Raw genomic sequence first — 219 nt, forward strand, 5'->3', positions numbered from 1 at the left:
GCCCCGAAGTCGCAGCGGGTGGGGAGTCATCGCTCGCCCGGCACCGCGAGTTCTCTCTGAAGGAGGGTGGGGGCTTTGCCGAGGTTTGCTCGGCACCCTCCCAGAGCCCTCCACCCGGTCCAGCTTCCTTCTCTCCGTCGCTTTGCCCCGCTGAAGCTCTGCGGCGCCCTCCTCGCTCCCGCTGTCCCGGCGGGCGGCGCTGCGCGGGGGGCGGCTCCT

Source organism: Apaloderma vittatum, unplaced genomic scaffold (genome assembly GCF_000703405.1).
Source record: "Apaloderma vittatum isolate BGI_N311 unplaced genomic scaffold, ASM70340v1 scaffold6857, whole genome shotgun sequence".
Lineage (NCBI taxonomy): Eukaryota > Metazoa > Chordata > Aves > Trogoniformes > Trogonidae > Apaloderma > Apaloderma vittatum.